Raw genomic sequence first — 22189 nt, 5'->3', positions numbered from 1 at the left:
TCATTTAGGTAGGAAAAGTTATCACTGAATTACACACTATGGGTAATATATAAGCCTGATCTGCTTATCTTTCCATCCATTTTTTTGGATGCTTTGCTGGAGATTATAGACATACCTAATAACTAGTGGCATTTTGATTTACTGGCCATAAATGTTACCTTCAGGGCGAGCAGGTGCAGAATGAGACAGGCTGTATGAAAAGATCACCATTTCTACTCTGTTTCACCGGATTAACTCAGGGTGGCTCTGAAGTGAGCATAGGTTCTCTAGAAACTGACAGTCTAGCCAGAGAGAGAAAGGATCTTTGCACATTAGCGGTAAAGCAAGAGCTAAGTTAGGGACAAATTCACAGGAAAAGAGATGAGAGGTGCCAGGGAGTTCGACTCTTTTTCATAGCAGAGATGGATGGAGTCAGGTCCCTGGTGAGGTGAGTCATATTAGAAAATGCGGGCAGGAAGACAGAGGGTGAAAGTTCAATTCCTGTCTTCGGGTTTCCAGGTTTTACCTCCATTTGGCAGCCTGGGGCATGTGTGGGGAAGACCATGAGGGGGCTGGGAGGGTAACCAGGACAACCCGGGTCTCTGACTTGTCTTCTGTCCCCACGTGGCTCTGGCACATTTTGCCTCCAGCCCAAACCACTGTGGCCAGCGTGCCAACCGCACCGTACCAGGCTGGCACATGGCAGTGTTCAGCACACAGCACTAAGGGCCTCTGCTCTTTGTGTTGGTTTCCGCCGGATCCCATTTCTCAAGGAACAGCAGGTCGAGAGCAGGGCTTTGAAGACTCGCGCTCAGGGCACTGTCTGCAAGCCAGGCTGCTGGGTGCACTTGGCCGTAGGCAGGTCCAGGAGAGGAGGGGGAGTAGGCTGGGAGACCAGAGGAGGCCTGGAAGCCCCCTCTTCCCATGTGCCTGAAACTCTCCTTTCTAAACCAGGTCAGGCAAAACAATTCAAGTTGCCTGCAGGCAAGGAGGCGCTGTGGGGAGCTGAGAGTCCTGATGGGGAGGCAGGAGGGGTGGGAAGGAAGGGAGGGCGGGAGGGAGACCCCCTTTGGAAAGAAGGAGAAGGCTTTGAACTTGCAGATCTCTCCAGCTGAGCCAAAATCCACATGAAAGCAGCCCCAGCTGGGTGCCCAGGGGTCCATGAATCAGTGTTAGGGGGTGAGTGAGATGACAGCTCCCCGACCTTAATGCATTCACCCCAAGGTGCTGGCGGACATCTGCTCCATAATTAACGCTAGGCTCTCCCCTCTATGCCTCCTCCTTCCCCTGTGGTTGCTGAGACATTTGCCATAATTACTCCCCGCGTCTCTAGGAAGGAGTGTGCCCTTGGCTCGTTTGCTTCCTCCATCACTCCCATTCTGGGCTGGGGGACAGCCGTCCCTGGCTAGCTGGGAGTTGGGAGCACCCCACTTCCAGGGGCCACTGTAGTATCCCATCCTCCCCACCGCGGTTCATCCACACATCTGTTCTCCCGCCAGGAGACTCACTGGGGCATCTAGGATGGAGGAGCATCACAGGGTACCTGAAGGGACATTTTCCACCAACAGATCAACAATCTACATCATGTCTAATGGCACGATCTGATGTGCCCGTGGGTTGAAAATCACTGCAGTAATGAAAACCGATGAGGCTACATGGCACACAGAAAAGGTTGAGAACGTCTCTCCAACAATTATATCAATATTATTAATATTAATCATAGCAATAATAATATCATTTATTCTAGATGAAAGAACAAGGGAAGGTGTCCATCTGGTTTCTTATTTATTCTCAGAATCTGTCCCCATGTGTTGCACCTACCAGGCAGACAATATATATTTTTTGAAGAGACAGATCACTGCTTTGTCACATACTTTACAAAAGTTATCTCCAAATATCACAGCACTCACGAGACGTAAGTACTATCATCTCTATTTTAAGGGGAAGAAGATTGAGGCACAGAGAGGTTGAGCAACTTGCCTAATGACACACAGCAATAAGATAAAAAGTCGGGATTTGAATACAGACCTATGACACCAAGACTGTGGTCCTTCTGTTTTGCCATGTTGCCGGGTCACTTCCCTGCATGAAACACTTTAGTAGGTCCCTGAAAGTGAGTGTCTTGTTCTTTCTGTTTATAATGTCTTATTTGACTCTCACTCATTGCTTGAGCTTAAAGACTCAGTGACAATGCCCATTAATTTGTGAATCTTTTATTAGTGTGAATCATATTTTCTTTAACTCTGTATCACTACTGCATTTCACAAATACCTAGCACAAGGTAGATATTCAATAAATATTTGTTGAATTTCTATTTTACAAAGAACAGTCCTGAGATTCAGAGAAGGAACTCTCTCACTAGAGGCTATATAGTGAGGAAATATAAGAACCACAGTTTGAATTAGAACTCTACTGTGAGTTCAGGGACCTTTCCACTAACCCATGTACCACTGAGCTCCAAGGACACCATTTCATATTATACAACAACTGAAGTTCTATAATTGTGGTTATTTCCATTTTTTTCTGACAGCATCTTAATATATAATAGCAACTAATAATCCTAGACTTGAGTTATTTCAGTTTTTATTATAATGAGAGTAAAGCAAGCTTATTATAGAATATTAGAAGAAAACAGAGAAAAGAAATTAAATCAATACTCCCAAAACATTTAAAATGAATATTTTCTTCCAATATGTTTATGTCTTTTTACATAATTTAGATTACAGTCTTTACATAACTTGGGATTCTAATTTTTTTAGCTTAATATTGTAACATAAACATTTCCCTTCTTACTTCAGTAATTTCAATAATTTCCCTATTTACCATTTAAGTGACTTAAAATTATCATTTAATATGCTCAATAATCATTTTTAATGACTAAAAAAAATCCATTGTATGGAGTACAGACTATCAATTAAACATTCTACCCAATCCTAGATAATTTTTCACTATTAAAAATAAGAGTAGGGCTTCCCTGGTGGCGCAGTGGTTGGGGGTCCGCCTGGCGATGCAGGGGACATGGGTTCGTGCCCGGTCCGGGAGGATCCCACATGCTGCGGAGCGGCTGGGCCTGTGGGCCATGGCCGCTGGGCCTGCGCGTCTGGAGCCTGTGCTCCGCAGCGGGAGAGGCCACAGCAGTGAGAGGCCCGCGTATCGCAAAAAAAAAAAAAAAAAAAAAAAAATAAGAGTACAGTGAACATCTTGTTTTTATTCTTTCTGAATTTCAGAACACTTTTTAGAGTAATTTTCTAGGAGACAAATTATCAAGTCTGTGGGTATGACCATTTTCAAGGCTCTTGACATAGATTGCAAACTGCTTTCCAAATGAGTTGTGCTAATTTTTTTTCCCACTAACAGTGATTTGGATTTTACCATCCTTTTAAATTTGACAACTTCTTGAAAGTATGCACATACAACCATCATGTTTTAAATTGTAATAGGAAAACAATGTTAGAGATGGGAGGCCCCCTTCCCCCTCTTATACATTAGGAAACTGAGGTCTGGCCAGTTCCAATGGCCTGCCCAAGGTCACAGCCATTTGGGGGAATGAGCTGGGCTAGAGCCAGGTCCGCTGACCTCCACTTCCCCACAATGTCTCCCAGGGATCTAAAAACAATTTTACAATCTATTTATCTGTTCAACGGCAGTGTTGCACAGCTGCCATCCCTTGACATCTTAATTTTGATTATGCCTTCAAGGGAAGCAGCTTTTGAAATATCTGGAGCTGGCGAGTAACAAATTCCCTTCTATGGTGAGAAAAGGGTATTTCCTGATAACAGTCTTCTACCTGCCAGGGTTCTGCAGGGAACCTTGTATCTACTTATCACTTCCTTCTCTTGGCTCAGGCTTCTGGAACTCTGTGAGTCCTGCTTGACAGGCAGCTTGGCAACTTTCACTACATCCTTCCCGTGGGCCTCTGCTTTCCTGTCCCTGCTCAGCACAAAGGCAGTCTACCTCATTTTCAACCTCAGGCCAAGCACAGTGTTGCTCCTGCCCATCTGCCACATTGGCCAAATTTCCCTGATTGCTAAGTGATTCCAGGCTCCTCCCAGCAGGGCTGAGTGAGCTGCAAGTTAAGCCTCCCCTCCAAGGCTCTGCCTCGTTCTCAGACACTGTAGGATCTGCAGTGGAGCCTTCAGATGCCCTCTCTCTCCACCAGGGCCTGGACGGCACAACACTGGGCCCATTGCTCACTCAGTGGGTGGCCTGTACTCTGCCGCAGGGCAGAAAGTACCTCCCCAACATAGTCTCCCAGGTGACATTTCAACACCCAGCCTCTTCCCTCCAGTTCACGGTACATACCATGGCAATGCAAAGTGGTCTACAATACACCTCAACTTACCTCTCTGCTCAGAAACCTTCCTATGACCACAAGCTGAAAGCGGTTGGCTTGGCTTTCAAGCCCCTCCCTATATTATAACACCTGCCTTCCACCAGTTACTCAAGCTCATTGCCTACCAGCCTAGCTAGGAGAGGCTTACAAAGGAAGGGGAGCAGAAGGAGGAGGCAAGTGAGTTAAGGGTGGAGAGAGTGACATGATTGAGACTGGGTGTAGAAAAGAAGCATGTCTGGGATAGTAAGGGGCTTGTACTGTCTACTCGACTAGAATGTTCTTTCCTATTTTCTCCCTGATAGACCACTCATCCTTCATAGCCCATTCTTAAGCCACCTTTGAAGTTTTCCATAACCTGCCCTGCCTCTAAACTTTAATCTCTTCTCTCACTACTCCTAAGACACTTTGTCCACACCCCTACAATGCCATTTTTCACACTGAACTGACATATTTTTTAAAATGTCTGACTCCCCACAAGTAAATATCCATGCTATTTTTTAAAAGGGTCTGTGTCTGTTCATCTTTTTTATCTTCATTATCTAATACTTCTCGTGTACTTAGTGCATGATCAAAATCATGCAAGATTGAATACCATGTGTAAGACAGAATTAAAGCTGGATAGAATGAACACAGGAATGAATGAATCATGAACACATAAGTGGAAAAGAGTTAAGTGTCATACCCTAGATGGCACACAGACACATTCGTAATACAAATTGGCACCTTTAACATGAGGATGTGGACATGAAGTCATGTGACTGATTGGGAGTTTTGCAGGACACTGAACACGGGAAATTATCAACAAATATTGAGCAATAAATGAGCTTGATAGTTTTTCACAGAAGAGCCCCAGGACTAAAACTGTAAAGAGTAAGCTCTGTAGTCAGAATAATCCATGTACCCTTGGCCAGCCAGAAGCAATTCTACTCTTTTTTCCATAACAAAGCATACGTCATGAGCCGTAGTGGTCACTGCTAGGCACCTATGACATCCCCCTAACCCGTCTCATATCTATTAAGCAGAGGAAGGCTTGGGTGCACAGCTAATCCATTTAGTAGCCAAGAGGAAATTCGAAGCCTAAGATTCCACACATCTCTTGATCACCAAATAATACGTCAGCACTAAAAATATCCATGGAAGAATTATGTCTGGCTGGACATTTGAAGAAGACTTTGTGCTCTCTAATTTGAGGATACTGGGGGAAATGTGACCATGTCATTTACCTGCAGTTCTTAAATAGGTGGAACACTCTTGCCAAGTAGCCTAAGAGCTGCTGGTGGAACATGTCACTTTTTCTTTACCCTCCTCTTCTTCTACATGCATGTCTATCCTTTGTAATTGAATCTAAATATGGCATTGGGGTATTTTTAAAATCTAGAGATTGGAAATACTTAGTGGAAGAGGCTGGTTTAGGGGTTGGGGGCTTGGCACTGGCAGCAGCTGAGGGGCTTGGAGACAATGACAGGAGGAAGGCTGCCCAGAAGCAGAGGGAAAAGGCCAGGTTTGGCTTAAGAGCCTTAGCATCAGCTGCTGTAACCTGGCAAATGGATAAGTAATTTTTTCACAGCCAGCAGTAAAATGAAACTTATGGAAACAATAATGTAAATGTTCTGCCTAGCCAGTGAGTTAAATTAGAGAAGAGGAGATATTTCCAACCAGGCGTGAAAATCAGTGCAGTTTGGTGGTCTCAGGATAGCCAGGAAGTTAATGGTATTTCAAGTTTTGAGTCAGTGATGTACATCAGAGGTCAGCAAACTATGGCCCACGGCCCAAATCTAGCCCATTGCTTGTTTTTTAGGCTCACCAGAGAAGAATGGGCTTTACATTTTTAAATGGATGGGGAGAAAAATAATCAAAAGAAGACTATATCATGACACATGAAAATCATATGAAATGTGAATTTCAGTACCCGTAAGTAAAGTGTTATTGGAACATAGCCACAAGTATTCATTGATATAGTGTCTATGGCTGCTTTCTTGCTACAGTGACAGAACTGAGTAGTTGCAAAAGAGACCACATAGCCTGCAAAGCCCAAAATATTTATTTGCTATCTATCACTTTCCAGAAATTTGTCAACCTCTAATATACATGGACAGAGAAGATTAGTTCAGGGTCCATCCCTTATGCAGTAAAGGCAACATGTAACACAGTACAAGGCACAAGCTTGAAGTTCAAAGAGAATTTGGAAGACTCCTGGTCCAGCTTCCCACTCTGTAGAAAGTCCTGCAGAAGCTACCCAGGAGTGAGGACTCACAACTTCCAAAAAGCCTAACCCTTCATCAAACACTTCAACCCTACCTACTATGATTCTGATATTGACCTAAAGCCATCCTCACCCCCACCCATCTTATATAGATAAGTTATAAGCTTTCTTATATATAAACTATTTCTACATTGAGAGAGCATTAACAAAAATCCTTTTTGATCAAAGAGGGGACTCCTACCACCTTCCATGGGTTAGCACTTTGTGCGTATTAAGGGGCTTTCACATACAATGTCCCATTTTGCCTTCATAACATCTTGCAGGGAATAGGTCCTCATGATGATTCCTGTTACAGGCAAGGAATCCAAGGGTTAAGGTTACGGACTGAATTGTGCCACCCCCCACTCCCAGCCAAAAGCATATGTTGAAGCCCTAACCCTCAGTGTGATTGTTTTTGGAGACAGGGCCTTTAGGGAAGTAATGAAGGTTAAATGAGGTCATAAGGGTGGGGTCCTAACCCAAAAGGACTGGTATCCTTATAAGAGGAGAAAAAGACACCAGTGATCTCTCTATATATATATACACACAAAGAAAAGGCCATATGAGGACACAGCAAGAAGGTGGCCATCTGCATGCCAGGAAGAGAGCCCTCATCAGAAACCAACCCTGATTGCACCTTGATCTTAGACATCCAGCCTCCAGAACTGTGAGAAAATAAATGTCTGTTGTTTAAGCCCCCCAGCCAGTAGTACTTTGTTATGGCAGCCCAAGGAGCCTAGTTAATATGGTTAAATGACATGGTCAAAATGAGGCAGCTCACCAGGGTCAGAGCAGGGACCCATCACTCATTGCGCAAATATTTATTTTTTAAACACCTACTAAGTGTAATGAGTCTTATGGAGGAGACAGGTTTTAGGCAAAAAGTCACATCAAAACAAATAAAACTATGACTATAATAAGTGCTACCACAGACAGATTATGTACTATGAGATGTAAATAAGATGAGCTAACTTACTCAAGGTGGTCAAAGGAGGCTACCTGGAGACACAATTGGACTGACAGCTAAAAGGCAAAGGAGAAGTGAAGGAGGAGAGGGAACATCCAGAGAGAAGGCATGTACAAAGGCCCTGTGGTAACAGGAAGCATGTGATGATCAAGGAAATCAGAGAAGGCCAATCTGTCTGGACCAGAAAGACAGGGGGAGTAACATGAGAGGAGGCTGCAGGGGCAAGAATTGGTCAGATTTCTCATGACCTTGTCAGCCATTTTAAGTAAGTGTGGCTTTATTTTAAGAGAATTTAAGAGCATTAACATGCTTTCAACATGAGAATGACTTTTAAAGGTTTCTAACTAGAAAGGATTACTCTGGCTGCAGGGTGCTAAACACTGGAGAAAGTCAAGGGAGCTGCAGGAAGCCTAGCTGAGAGATTGTTGCAGAAGACAAAATGAGAGCGGCTTGTTCCTATGCCCACAGAGGTTGCTTTGAAAACGCAGAGAAGGAACTGGTTAAGAGAGCTGTTGATGAGGTAAAATCATCAGGTTTTGTGATTGATGCAGTGTGAGGTTGAGAAGGGGATGTCAAGTACGTCTTCATGATTCCTGTATATTTAATAGAATGAAGGAGATGAGGATGACATTGACTGAGATGTGAAATACTACAAGAGGATGTCAATGCTCTCCAGCCCCCAGAAACATACCTGCAATTGAACAAAGTTGGGTGTGCTAACAAGGGAGAATGCACAACAGGGAATTGCAAAGCACCTGAGTGAGAGGGTGTTAGAAGGGACATATTATAGAATTTGGGCTTCTCTTAGGTCATTTGGGGATTATACAAGGCAATGGGGCTTTGCTCTGCTCTGGGTGTTGTTGGGAAGCAGGGGTGATTCTATGATTGTGTAACTTCATAATTCTTACCTAGAAGGCCATCAGGATGGAGTGATTGATAAAGACAAATCAGGCTTATATTATCCGGGGTAAGTGATGTTTGGTCATTTTTGTGGTAGGGACATTGTTTATCTTTTTGTCTGTGTTCAGACATGATTATGGAATGATCTTACTTGTGTCTTGTCTGAGTGGCCTTGCCTGATGCTGGTGTTCTTTGAACTTGTTTATGTCAAGCAGGAGAATACCTCAGCTTAGCTATAAAGGACAGGACGCTCCCAGCAACGCCACAGCCTCCCTGATGGTGCCAGGTGAGTTCCCGCTGTCGGAGCTTCTTTCTTTTCTCAGTCACCCCTTTTGGTCAAGGACAGATAAAGTCGGGCTGCAGGACATTCATCTAGGATATTCCCATTGTCACCACTGCTGAGCTTTTGCTGATTAGGAGGTTGAAGAGGATGTAGTCTGTTGTGGGACTAGGGTTTGTCACTGCATTTCCCTTTGTGGCAGGACAAGTTGCTTAACATCTGACAAGACAATGGCCGCACAGTAGCATTTATAACTCTGGACAGGACACATCAGCCAACTGCAACACAGACAATTACCAGAAACAGAAACAAAAACTGTACTTAGTTCACACAATAGACCCTGAAGACAGGGACCTGGATTACCAAACCCAGGCAATGAAAACATGACCCAAGTTCCAAATAGTGTTCTCTTGAGATCCAAATGGAGCCTAATTATAGATTTCTATTTAGGTGCAACAGAAAGTGTTTGCTGCAACATAAATTTGGCCAGCTAAGAAGAAATTAAGGGCGATGTGATTAGCTAAGACCATGTAGCTAATGAATTTAAATTTAAAATGGTTTGTTGGGTTTCCAGAGCAGAATCTGTATTATTTATGATATCTGATAGGGTCAGAGATAAGTTTCAGACCACCTTTTCCACTTGTATTATCCCTACTCTGATTGCAGCTTGCATAGCTATGCAAGAAGAGGCAGTCAATTCTTCCTCCTGGGAGTTCTCCCAAGTAGCCTGTATTTGCCTCTTTGGGGAGGTGTCTGGGTATTCTTTTCAGGGAATTGCATAAATCCATTGCCTGGAGACACATTTCCTCTGGCTGAGAAGAACACAGTGAGTGCAAGAAGGCAATTATCCGTGCCAAGAAGAGCAGTGACCCTCTTGTTGAAGAAGGTCTGACTGAAGTTGCTTCAGTTTGGGGTGAATTTTGCTAAAATTATCTCCTTTGAAATTATATATTTGAGTTTAATGTTTCAAACCCCTGACTGATTGCTCAAGTTAGAGCTGTGATAACAGTGGTTGGTGTTCTTCAAGAGGCTGAAAATGCCAGCTCTTGGGAAAATGACAGTTCTTTGAGAAATAATCAGGTTTACTACACATCTGTCTTCAACGGAAAGGTTATCACTGAGTGCACAAAACTAACTATGATGGTCTTTCCCCCAAGCACTGAAGGTCCTTTATTACTAACTAAAGATCCTATGAAAAAAAGAGGAGACATTTCATTTTAACTTCTTGTTGATGTCCATTTTCCTTTCACTAGCCATCTCATCACACACACAAAATATTTGCTTGAAAATAAAGTCCTTCTGTATGGTCTGAACATTTCTCTTCTGAAAAGCAGAGGTTGGAGTAGGTGACATCCCTGTGTCCCCTGGCATCATTGGAATTCTATGATTCTAGGATTCCTGGACTGGACACAGAGAAAAATATATGATATGATACAATTTCTGCCATATAGGAAATTAATCAATATCGATGATTGATAACCATACAGCAGGACTTCCCTGGTGGCGCAGTGGTTAAGAATCCGCCTGCCAATGCAGGGAACATGGGTTTGAGCCCTGGTCTGGGAAGATCCCACATGCCGCGGAGCAACTAAGCCGGTGCGCCACAACTACTGAGTCTGCGCTCTAGAGCCCGTGAGCCACAACTACTAAGCCTGTGCCACAACTACTGAAGCCCACACACCTAGAGCTCGTGCTCTGCAACAAGAGAAGCCACCACAGTGAGAAGCCCACGCACTGCAATGAAGAGTAACCCCCGCTCGCTGCAACTAGAGAAAGCCCGCGTGCAGCAATGAAGACCCAACGCAGCCAAAAATTAATTAATTAATTAACTAATTAAAAAAAGAAACCATACAGCAGGATGGTGATGGTGATCATGAGGACACAGTTGCTGCTAACAGTGATTGTGAAGGCTTCTACTTTGGTTGGGGGTGGGTAGAGGGTATAAGAATCATTTGAGTTCAATTTCCAAAGAATTTGATGAACTTTCCTCTTACTGGAAGTTGGAAATGAAACTCACAGATTCACAGAGGGAGGGAGCAGAGATGGCTTAACATAAAGGTGTTGGGTTTCAGTAGTTGTAAAATAAGGATTAGACCCAGGACCTCTAGGCTTTAGATAAGGATAATGTATTTGAAATCAATTAAAGGATTGATAATTTTCGGCCCCCCCAAAGGTTCACCTTATCCTTAAGAAAATGATTTGCAGGAGCCTAAAAGCTCAGAAACAAACCATTTTCCATAGGAGAACGTCAGCATTCACTTCCCCCAAATACAAAGGCTACATCCACGTAACTGAGTTGACAATTACACATGGGACCATCTGGCTATATTTATAATTGGTATAATGAGCAGCTCCTTGTTTCAGATATTAAAAGCAAGATGATTTAGCACATGCTAAGTGAGCATGAAGAGAGATCCTATCTAGTCCAATGATGGAAATGAATTTAGTAATAAAAACCCACCAGGAGAAGCAACTGCTCATGTGAATTTCAAGGAAACTCTTCCTGCCATCTACCTTGCTAGCATTTTATATCACCATATTTACCTGCTCTCTTCCAGAGCCCAGTGCTGCTAAGCTCTTTGTACAGAGTAAGTTACTAGGCAGGAGAACAGAGTGACTGAAGGGATGGGAGTGAATACAAAAGGCCCTTCACCATCTCCAGACTCAGTGTGCTATTTTTACCAGCCAGGTAGACACTAGCAGTATAGGAATCAATGCTGGACTTCTCCAGGAAAGCTTCCATGATGAAGTACAGAAAGGGAACTAAAGAAGTGGTGACTTGGGTGGGCTCAGAGATCACCAGGGCCATCAGGTGGAGCTGCTTGGCCACACCAGTATCCCATAGCCCCCCTCCATGTCCCTCCTCCCCAGTACCCTGCAACATGAAATCCAGATGTAATCAGGTCTAAAGACTGCAACAAAGAAGAGCTGCCCAGAGGAAGAACACATGCCTGCGGGCATTGTCAGCAAACACCCTGGAGCCATTTATAGATGTCCCAAAGCCTGGGACAGTGTAGAAGGTCAGTAGAAGGGAAACAGCACTCTCCTAAGTGGAGAATCAGGCATTGGTAGTGGTGGTGGTGGTGGAGGAGGGGTGATTTTGATATTTCTCTCTCAAGAGAAGAGCTGAGGAGACAAGGTACTTAAATAATCATGGGTCCAGGTTGGTCCCACCTCACAGCTTACAGCAGAGAAAGCAGAATTTAGGGGACTGTGACTACAGGCAGCAAGCAAGCTCTCCAACCATCCCCCAGGGATCCGATTTGTTTGCACTGTGTTCCCTGGTAAAGAGAAAGGGAAATCTTACCTTGATTTAAGCCCAGTGCCCAAGGGAGCTGCAGTGTGGCCAGATTCCCCAGAGAGAGAATAACCATGACAACAGAGGGGCTCAGCCCTTCCCCAGGGTAGATGGTTTAGACTCCTGTGGAGATACTTTATGCACTTCTTGTGAAAAACAGAACTCCTGGGCTTCCCTGGTGGCGCAGTGGTTGAGAGTCCGCCTGCCGATGCAGAGAACGCGGGTTCGTGCCCCGGTCCGGGAAGATCCCACATGCCGCGGAGTGGCTGGGCCCGTGAGCCATGGCTGCTGAGCCTGTGCGTCCGGAGCCTGTGCTCCGCAACAGGAGAGGCCACAACAGTGAGAGGCCCACGTACCACACACACAGACAAAAAAACAGAACTCCTGACAGTGGACCTTGGCAAACAACTTTCAACCCAGAGAAGACCTGATAGACCGCCATCTTTGGGCACCTTGTAGGGCCCCTACAGAAACCATATCAGGGTTTCTCCGAGACCTGTGCTCAGCAGGGGCACAACTGATGGGAGAACAGCTGAAGAGAAGCCAGAGAAGCCACATCGGCACGCTCTGCTCCTGTCTATGGCATGCAGCTGTGCCTGGCGAGGAAGAACCACCTGTTGGCAATAAAAGCCAACTAGATTCTGGGGTGAGATCAGTCCCAGAGGGGATAACGAGTTGTTGACACAGCTCTATCAGGTTGGTGATTGGAGAAAGACCCTGAAGACTGGAGTGGAAAATAGCCTGGCGCTTGGAGATGTAGTTCTTAAGTTTTCTGTTTTGGTTTGGTTTGGTTTGGTTTTGGTGGGAGGGGGCAGTGGGAGAAAGGGTTCAAGAACATACGTAAAATGAAAGCTATGGGTCAAGCTTCTCCCCCAAAGACATGCATATACACATGACTTGCCTTCAAATTCAGGGAGCCCACAGGGTCGCTGAAGCCCAAGTATGCACCCAAGGTTAAGAACCCCTGCTTAGGAGGCATTTTTGAACAGTTTATTTATAAGATATAATAACCTCACTGGCAACTTCTCAAAGTATGTTTCCTGCAGCACTTACAATCACAGTCACCTGGTGACATCACCTAGTTCTTGCTGAAAATGCAGATTCCCGAGCCCTTTCTCAGAATTAAATAATCAGGATTGTTCCCAATAGGGTTTTGGAGTTTGCATTTTTTAAAGCACTCAGATAGTATTTATACATTATAAAGATTAAGAACTCCTGAGAGTTAAGAATGACCCTAAAAAAGGTCTTTGGCGTCCAACCAAAACCCAAGGCTGATACAATAAGATATCAGAAACTGATCACTAATTGACTGTCAATTGATTAAGGATCAAGAGGGTGGGTGGAGCTCAGGTCGTCTGACGGATAGAGAGGAGGGGGTCCACCGATACTGATTATGAGCCAACATTTGTCCAGCATCTGCTTTAGTCCAGGCACTTGAGCATGTGGTTTATGCCATTTCATTCTTCTCCATCGTTCTCATATTATAGATGAAATCAAGGTTCAGAGAGTTGAAAAAAATGGTATTGCTTCATGGAGCAGGATAAAGAGAGGAGCCAGGCCTTAACAGAGGCAACCTGACTCAATGCTTGTGCATTTTAAAAAAATGACACCAAACAGTCTGCCTTTTATATGCCAAATTTGGAGGACACAAGAGAAAAATACTGAGCATACAGTGTCTCCAGTGATCAGGCAATACACTTCAGAACAAAAGATTTATTCAGATAAAACAGGAAAGAGAAATACAAAATCTGATGTCAATCCATTGGCAACAGATGAAGTTTGGGCCACACGTGCAGTGGGCAACAAGAAATGGGACTCACCCTACAATTCAGAGTCACTGGAGGGGCTGCTAGAGAAATAGTGTTTTGAATCAGCTCTAAAGAGTCCATATAATTTTGAATTCATTCCACCTTATGTAGAGTCTGAGTTTAAACAGACCAGAATCTCCTAAAAGTCCACCTCAGATATTACTTTAGATAAACAAGAATACTTATGGGAGACAGAGAGAGGAATTCCTGAACAAAGATAAGTTTCTTGGTTCGTAATCCCCAATTCCTCGATAGACCTCAAAGGAGAAAGTGAACTTTGCTGAGTGCTTACCGTGTGCCAGTCATGGTATGAACTCATTTAATCTTTATCCAAATATTTTAGGTGAGGTATTATTATTACTGTGTCCAGTTTTAAAATGACATAAGCTTGGCCAAGATGTAACAGGTAGGAAATAGTAGAGACAGGATTTAGACCCTGACCATTCAGTGACAGCAAGCTCTCTCTAACCATCAGCTACACTGATCAGCTATCCTAGGTGGAGATTTAGGGAATTTGTTGAGTCCATTACATTGGAAGAGAAAAGTTAGAAAGACCATATGTGACAAAAGACTTGGTATTCATTTGGGTGCATACATGACCATGTTTTGAAAGTAAAGGGCATTAGGTTATCAGTTTTTGAGTCAACCTCCTGAGTAAGTAACTATGAGATTGAGGGAAGAGGGACAACGGTTTATCTGTCTCCCTCTGTCTGGCAAACAACCCCATTCCCTGAGGAGAGTTTCTCAAACTTGAAAACATGTTTATTCCAACTCTGAGCAATGTTTTGTTCCCTTAGAGTCTAGGGAATAGTCCTGAAGGTCACTGACCTTGTTTTAAGTGCCTCTCCTCTTTGCAACTCTCCCTGATTTTAATCTCACAATATGAGGACCCATATTTTAAAAGCTGGATGGACTGACTGCCAAAAAACAAAAAGAGAGAGAAGGATTTATAGAGATGTATAACTGCCCACCCATGTGTCCCCTGACAACTCATCATGGAGAATGATGCACACCTCCAGTTTCCTAAGAGGGCAGGGGGCACCTGTAGAGCCCACTAAGATGAGGGCTCTAGTGATTCAGCAAGATACATCCCAAAATTAATGGTCAAGGTTCAGCTGCCCTTACAAGCTAATCTCTTACAGCCTCATGACTCAGAAAACATTTCCTGCAAAAGTGTCCATATGTTTGCCAATGGAATGACATCAATCTCAGCTTTTTGTCAACATTTTCCAGTAACTTCCTTGGGTTCATTTCTGTAAACTTGTTGATCTCTAAGGGTTTCTCAGTTTTGCTTCAGATACTCTGGTTGACACAGGAATGCTGGTGCTTCTGGCTCTGTGCTCATCCAATGCCACCCTCAGCATGATAATAATAAGAGCTAACATTATTAAGTGCTGGCTACGTGCCAGGTGATGTTCTAAGCAATTACATCTATTTACTCATTTAAATCTTTTTTTTAGTAAGTTCATGAATTAGAGCTGTTTTGTAGATAAAGAAATGAGAACACAGAATGTTCCAGCCATTTGCTCAAGATCACAAAGCTAATATGTGGCACAGCAGGACTCTGAGTCAGTTTGGCTTCAGAACCTGAGTGCCCAACCAGTATGCTATTTGTCACCAATATGTCTATACCTCAACCCTAATGTTACCTACTATAATTTTAACTTATTCACACCACACTACGAACTCACACACATATATTAGCACATATGCTGGAGCAAGAAAGATTACCAGAAGATCAAAAACATTATTCAGGCAGTAATAACAATGGCTAATGGCATTGTGCATTCTTTATGATTTTAAAAGCATTTTTGCAAAGCTGTATAATTGACCCAGTTTTTTAACCCTCTGAATCAGACAAGTCAGGTAGATTGTTCAAGATCATCAGCAGGTCTCTGGACTTTTGAACTCAGATCTACCAAATTCAGAGGTCCCTGCCCTCTCAACTATGACATACAGCCTTCTTGCTAACCGCTAGGCACAACCAGCCTAGTACAGTGAAATGAACACTTGAATAAAGTGTCTGTCATCATGATAGAACTATTAACAGCCAAAGAAGGAAGGAAGCATTGTCCATAATTAGACATAAATTCTAGGCTTTAGGAAAAAAATCGTTTGTAAAAGTTCAGAGAAAAGGTAGGTATGACTCCTTGGTGACACTATAAAAGTTAAAATGGCTAAAAGAGGAAAGGTTCACATAAAAGAATTCTATCAGAACAATCACTAGTGTCTTAGTTTGTTTGAGCTGCTATAACAAAGTACCATAGACTGGGTGGCTTATAAATAACAGAAACTTATTTCTCACAGTTCTGGAAGTCAGAGGTCTGTCTGGAAGTCATGGTCGGGTTCTGGTGAGAACCCTCATCTGAGTTGCTGATTGCCAACTTCTCACTGTATCCTCAAATGGCACAAAGAAGGTCATCTAGCTCCCTGACCTCTTCCTATAAGGGCACGAATCCCATTCAGGAGGGCTCCACCCTCGGGACTTAGTCACCCCTTAAGGGCTCCATCACCTAATACCATCACATTAAGAATTAGATTTCAGTATATGAGTTTTAGGGGACATAAATATTCAGTCCATAACAAAAAATGACATTGATCAAGAAGAAAAAAGAAAAGTGTCTTTAAAAAAAGCAAACAAACAAAAACTATGTAGAGAGCTCTTGATCTCAGATTTTAAAAGAAATGCCTGAAATATGAAAAGAAGCACTTATAACCAAGGAATACTAGCCAATCTTAATGATAACCAGGAAAAACAGAGTTGAAATTGCCCTGAGTCTTAAAAAGACAGTGTCAGGACACTGAAAGGGGGCTTTGAGCTGAGTTCAGAGCAGGAAGAAGAATGAGGAATGGAAGGGCCCCATGCTCAGGGGCAGATGGTGTCATGTTGAAAGCTAACAGAGAAAAACAGGACAATTCGGCTTCTATCTTGCTCTCTCTTATCAAGGAAAGTGATCTTCAAACTGGGAAGGCTTGAACAAATATGGTTTGTAGGAAATTGAAACCTGAGGTAGGCAAGGAGACAATAAGAAAACACCAAGCCCCTCAAATGAGTTCAAGTCCACAGGCCCAGCTGCAGTGAGTGCTGGAGAGTTTGGGAGGATTTAGAGAACAGAAACATGCTCCAATTTTTAAAAACAAGCAACGGATGGATTACAGAAAGATGAAAAGTATCAAGACCTGGAAATATTTTTCACAGATATATAGACTTTGATTAGGGCAAGCATTTCCACAAGCATAAAGATCTCTTTAAGACAAATAGATGGCCCAAGTATCTTTGTTAAGTAGTGATCAAAAATGAAGTAAAAAAAAAAAAAAAAAAAATGAAGTAAAATTTAGCAAAATTAATTCTAAATAAACACATTCAGCATATGAACCAAGTCTTTTGAAGTTCTTTAACACCGAGACCTAATCACATTGTTTTCCAAGTTAGAGTGTCTAAAAATTAATGTGAAAACCATAATTAATAATATGACACAGGGGGCTTCCCTGGTGGCGCAGCGGTTGAGAGTCTGCCTGCCGATGCAGGGGACACGGGTTCGTGCCCCGGTCTGGGAAGGTCCCGCATGCCGCGGAGCAACTGGGCCCGTGAGCCAAAATTACTGAGCCTGCGCGTCTGGAGCCTGTGCTCCGCAACAAGACAGGCCGCGATAGTGAGAGGCCCGCGCACCGCGATGAAGAGTGGCCCCCGCTCTCCACAAGTAGAGAAAGCCCTCGCACAGAAACGAAGACCCAACACAGCCAAAAATAAATAAATAGATAAAGCAAACTGTCAACAAGTAAAAATAAACACTAAAAAAAAAAAAAAAATAATAATAATAATAATATGACACATATGATACTGTGCTTTTCCAAAGTAAAGAAATATATTTGATGTAATATTTTTATGAATCGCATTTGATATCACAAAATAAACTTTATTGGACAAAAAAAAATTTTTTTAAAATCTCAGGAAAAAACAGACATAATGAAAAGATAGACATAGTGTACAAATAATGTTAAAATATTGTCACAGGTATGGGAATGTATCATTTGAATATAAAAAATGTTATAAAGCAAAAGGTTGTCAAAATACAGGAGAGTTATTTCGAAACACATGCAAAACCAAGATCATGAAGTAGTGGCAACTATTTCTAATGTGTAACAGATATTGAAATGCCGTGGGGGAAATGAACAGAAGTATCTCCTGAAGTGGTAGTGACAAAGGACAGAGGTGGTTTTCAGAAGTTCAAGGGACATAGCTAATTAACTTACCACCTCCTTCAAATAAAAGTGAGACTCCCTTGGGAGAATCTAAGCCCATTAGCAGACACATCTTAGAGAAGTTAATGAAATGCTTCATATTTCAGCAGAAAACGATTTCAATGGTAAACATGACATAGGAATCAGAAGCATACTTTGCTGTGACACTTGGTAGTTGACATTTTCCCAGGGACCACAAGTGTGAGATCCTCATGAGACTGATGTTCCCCAGCTGCATGAGTATCTGCACTCTCATTTCACCAAAGAATATGAACTCTGCTGGGTGCTCTGTGTTCTGGGTGGAGAACTCCAACCAATTCTGTGTAGCCTAACTCAACATGGGCACCAACCACCGTTTTAAACTCATCACCCCACAGAGCTGGCCCAGCAGGCGTCATCTGGAAAATAACTGGCTCATAGACTCCTTTGGGATTTTTTTTTCTATTTTGCACTATGGTACCCCATCCATCATCTCAAACTCTTGCTTGTCAATGAGAGCCAAAGTTGGAATAAGAAATTGTTCCTGGCATTCCTTCTTCTTGGCCGAGCCTTTCTGAACTTCGGCTCAAGGAGCAACACTATCATACTTCCAAACATGAAACACTTTATCCATTATGCCTCCAAATTCTGCACTCCAGAATCCAACCAAATCAGAGTGAGCTGTCTAAAGATGAATGGTTTTACTAATATTTTCCAGACACTCATTTATCTTTGAGGGTTTAAGGCAATAACTATGAAATTCATAGAACGTTCCATCATATTGTCAGGGGACCCCCATAGCAAAAGATGAATGGATCTGAGGGGCAGGTGACCACGTGGCCAGAGCCCTAGTCAGGCCACCTTGGAGGACAAGCGTGGCAGGGCTATGGGTGCTGAGAAGGGCAGCCAGTCAGTGGTCCTCCTGGGACTCCCCCTTTTACGGCTTTCCTAATGGAAATCAAGACCAGGCCAATTTTTAAAAGAGTAAATATCTTAAAAGATCATAATTAAACATAATTACATGGGTCAGTATCATTCTTATAAGGCAAGCTTTACCAAAGGAATCTTGTTTCTGTGTTGAGAGGCTATGAAGGTAAGTCAACACTTTCCTGGGTCAAGATTTCAAGACACCATTGTCAAACTATCCCTATGGACAATATAGGTAAACTTGGACTGAATGCCCGTTAAGTAAGGAAGTTTCCTAACTAGCTGAATGACTGAATGTATACGCTGTTGATGAACTCAATTCTGTCTGAAGAAACATACTGTGTGGTAAGGGGGGCTGGGGTATGCTTTTCTTGCATAAACCATATATTTGGCACATTTTTAATGACTCATATAGATATGCAGAAATCAGCTACATTTTTTTTTTTTTTTTGCTGTACGTGGGCCTCTCACTGTTGTGGCCTCTCCCGTTGCGGAGCACAGGCTCCGGACGCACAGGCTCAGTGGCCATGGCTCACAGGCCCAGCCGCTCCGCGGCATGTGGGATCTTCCCAGACCGGGGCACGAACCCGTGTCCCCTGCATCGGCAGGCGGACTCTCAACCATTGCGCCACCAGGGAAGCCCTCAGCTACATATTTTGATGCAACTGTTTTGAAGATATTTTGACAGCCCAGTGAAACAATTTAAAGAATTTTTCTCAAGTGCCAATTAATATAATTACATACACACTCACTTCCTGATCTTCATCCCACTTCTGAGTGAATTTTAGAGGGGCAATAAGGTCAGATTCAGGGGTGAGATGAGGCTTTGCGACATTCATTATTCACGTTGCTAGGGCATGAAAAAAGATGTGTTTATATTTTGATGCACCCATTTCAATATGACCAAATCAAAGTAGTCACATCAAAATCCTTTTCCAGATCGGATTTCCATACACTTATCTGCATCACAGATTTTGGAACTCTATAGCACTAAGGATCTATCTCTTCAATACCCCATGAGACATTTACTTTCCAGGTTGGCAATAACTCATTGTGCTTCTAATATAATTTGAGGACAGAAAGATGGAGGCTGGTTTTAGAGTCAATATTTGCTAGATCTCCACCAAGTCAGATGTCATCTTCTTGCCTTTGGGAATACAGGTAAAGATGGCATATCATTCCAGGTTCTTTGTAAGTAATAGAAATAGACCCTGGCTGACAAAGCCAGAAAGGACTTTATAGAAAGGCTACTGGGTAGGGCTTTCAGTAGCAGAAAAGTCAAACAACCAGGTCCTGGGAAGGCCCATGGTCAGAGTAGCTCCAGGGAGCTCAGTAGAGAGCCCGGACACAGCTTCTGTAGGAAGTACCATCAATAGCTTCAGTTCCACTGGCCATCTGTCCCTCTGTGTCTCTACCCAAGTTTCAAATCTTGTCTCATTGCCCCCCGTCTTGTGATCAGGACTATTGGGGTCATGTGGATGAAGGAGAGCAATTTCCCCAAGGGAAAAGGAAGGGCACAGTTATCAGAAGATAGGGGCAGTGTGCAGGAAAAGAAAGAAAAAAATAGACCCACCTCAGTCAAACACTCATTTTCAAAAATACAGGTTTGGCCTCACCTGCTTTATGTAAATAAGGGGTTTAGTTGGCTGCAAGCACAATAAGAGCGCTAACACAGCCTTGGTGGTCCCAGCATCAGTAAGACGGCACACCTTCAGAGGTTCCAGCACAGCCATGGGACCTTCACCATGGTCCCCTGGGTGGCCCTCCTCTGTGATTCTGGTCTCTGGGACACATCCTCTCATTCATTCTCCACCTCTAGGAATGGTAGCTGCTTCCTGTAATTACGAATGTCTGGGTTTTCTCACATGTGCCTCTTTGCCTTGTCCTTCTGTAGCTATGTAAAAAGCTCCTATGTTAACTTCCCTCTACTGGAAATGTTGAGAGTATTTCTATCTTCCTTTCTGGAGTCTGACTGATGCAAATGATGAAAACCCAGATGATGTCCACAGTAGGATGTTTGGTGAGGGAGGTTGATACCATGTGGTACTTGGAATGCGTGTCTTGTTCAAAGGAAGACTTAGGGAATGTGACCACCAGCTTCAACTACCTGAAGAGCTTTCATATGAAAAAGGGATTATATTTATCCCCTGTAGTTCTGGAGGGCAGAATTAGGATTAGTGAGCAGAATTTTCAAGGAAGCAGGTTTCAGCTCAAAATAAGGAACTGTTCTCTAAGCCCTTGAACTGCCCCCAGTGGAATGCACTGGGCAACTTTTACTGGAGGTTAGTCAAGCAGAGGATTGGTTTTCATCCCTCTGAGACACTGGAGAGGTGCCCACCAGAGTGATATGCTGGGCCAGATCAACTCTTGAGGCCCAAAAATCCTCCTGCAGAATCTGCAGGCTTTAATTAAAGATTTAGTCATTTTCTATTGGAGCTCGAGGACAAAGCTGGGGTGCTTGGTGACCTGCAGAAAACAGTATCAATTATCCTCTAAGATTTATCTTGGCTCCAGCGTCCTTTAAAACAATCACTCTTACTCTAAGACTGAAAAATTCAACTTCCCACCACTGTACACCCAGCTGAAAGCGGACACCCATGAGTAGGAAGATTCCCTTCATTTGCTCCCCTCTCTGCTTCTACTGGGTTCACTCTGTGTCCCTGTGATTTATGCCCAGAGGTCCTTTGGAGGAGACAAAGGTGACTACAGCCCACAAAGGATTCTAGTGTTCTGGAAAGACTTGCTCACCCTTGTGAATCTCCTTTGATGGATCCAAATTCCCTGAGGCTGAGGCTTCCCATATCAGTCCTGGATTCACAAGGTTGGGCAGACAGTTATGAGGGAATCAGACAAGTCTTCAAAACCTTTATGAGATTCTCTTCCTGCCAGCTTGAAAATCCCACCACCTTTCCAATTCTTGCTACAGCTGTCAATAACTTGTGCGCATCTGTACAGCCCACCCTTCTGCTGTTCGGGGCACATGAATCTCAAAACAGCTCTTCTCCATACACCCGTTTTCCTTTCCTGGAGCAAAACACTCTTCATTCGCATTGTGGCAGTTTGGGGGGTAGGTGGGGGGAAAGCCATTCTCCTTTGAGCCCTGTTAAACGAAATGTAGAAACGTAACATTCTTACCTCTAATAAGCTCAGAAAATGGTAACTTCTAGCACACTAAAAGAAGTGTTCTCTGGGCTCCCCTGGTGGCGCAGTGGTTGAGAGTCCTCCTGCCGATGC

At 43.4% G+C, this 22189-nt stretch overlaps 1 pseudogene across 1 annotated transcript; it reads right to left on the bottom strand.

Moving 5' to 3' along the window:
• Positions 1 to 1548: 1548 nt before the first annotated feature.
• LOC307062479 (protein NipSnap homolog 3A-like) lies at positions 1549 to 20350 on the bottom strand (annotated as a pseudogene). Its single transcript has 5 exons — positions 20323 to 20350; positions 18205 to 18889; positions 11341 to 11576; positions 10554 to 10694; positions 1549 to 1630 (listed from the first exon to the last, which is right to left on the bottom strand). The product of its transcript is annotated as a protein NipSnap homolog 3A-like (transcript).
• Between the last annotated feature and the right edge of the window lie 1839 nt (positions 20351 to 22189).

The sequence above is a fragment of the Hyperoodon ampullatus genome (genome assembly GCF_949752795.1).
Source record: "Hyperoodon ampullatus genome assembly, chromosome: 13".
NCBI lineage: Eukaryota > Metazoa > Chordata > Mammalia > Artiodactyla > Ziphiidae > Hyperoodon > Hyperoodon ampullatus.
This window is presented reverse-complemented; position numbering and strand designations above follow the sequence as displayed.